Below are 1,339 nucleotides of genomic sequence, written 5' to 3'. Positions count from 1 at the left end.
AGACACATGACCACAGAGTAATTTGAAGTTTTTAAGGAAAATTACAGAAAGGACTCATGGACATGGACAACACTGAGAGGATTGCTGGGGGGAGGGGACTTAGGGGGAGTAAATGGTAATGGAAAAAATATAATAAAGATTAAATCAAAGAAGGAAAAGAAAATGACAATCTGCTTGGTGATACTTATTTTATCATAGTTGGTAGATTCTCATGATTGGCATCTTAGTATTATAAACTTATATTTTTCAAAGCTTATTGAAGTATGTACTTAAAATGGATGCATTTATTTTATATATTCTACTTTAATAAAGTGAATTTAACAAAACATTAAGTTGAAACTTTATGTTGCATTGATGTCAAATGCTCTGTTTATCAAACAATTTATTTTTCCTCATTCAGTCTCCTAGCTCTTTATACTTTGGTTCCTATGTAGTCCTTGGGAAATAAACATAACTAATACATTGCTAATAGGAGGGATGATGAAATTCTTGTAAAATGTCTTAGAACAATATAGAATAAAACTTTGGTAACAATGGAATGCGCCAGCTCTCCCTGGTGTTCAGCAGCAGCTTTTGTACACGGTGCTGCCCATAGAGGGGTCCATGTGGTGTTGCTCTGGGTTCCCATCACAACTGAAAGAGAAACTTTCACAGTATCCAGAGCCCTTGATATCCTGCAGTGAAGGAGGAGGATGAGATTCCTTGCAGCAAGAACTCCCTTAGCTGGCACTGACCTTGACTTCCAATTAGAACAGTCCATCTACAAAAGGGAAAGTGATGCAAGGAGAGCAGGGCTCCCATCAGGAGGCCCTCCTGCACTGCTTTGGTTCTTGTCTTGCTTACAAGACATGAATTCAAGTAAGAGACAAACACATATAGTGGAAATGAGAGAGCAAGTTTATTTATGAAACACAAAGAAACACAAAGCTGCAAGCAGGCACCAAGCCAGTCTGAATGCCCCACGTATAGAGGAAAGAAAGTTGTTAGTATGTTTGTGAGCTTGTTTTATATACTTGAGCTGAGGCTACAAGTGGGTACCTACTAATCTAAGTAGGCTGACTACTGGGGTTCAGGGGTTCTATACCTTAGTCAGCTTTTAGGATCCCCCTCCTTCTCCCCCATCTAACTCTTGGGAATAATGTACAGCCACAAAGGCTTTCTTTCTCAGTTAGTAAAGGCTGTTTTAGTGAAATTGTTACTGAGGCCCCCTTTTCCAGGATAGGCCCCCTCTTTGTGATGTTCAGAACACCCCACAATCTTGGTGAGAGTGTTACAAAAGCCCCTTTTCTCAGCACAGTTTCAAGGACTCTCCCTTCTCCTGTGCTATTTTTGCTTATAA

This window comes from Phyllostomus discolor, chromosome 10 (assembly GCF_004126475.2).
Source record: "Phyllostomus discolor isolate MPI-MPIP mPhyDis1 chromosome 10, mPhyDis1.pri.v3, whole genome shotgun sequence".
Lineage (NCBI taxonomy): Eukaryota > Metazoa > Chordata > Mammalia > Chiroptera > Phyllostomidae > Phyllostomus > Phyllostomus discolor.
This window is presented reverse-complemented; position numbering follows the sequence as displayed.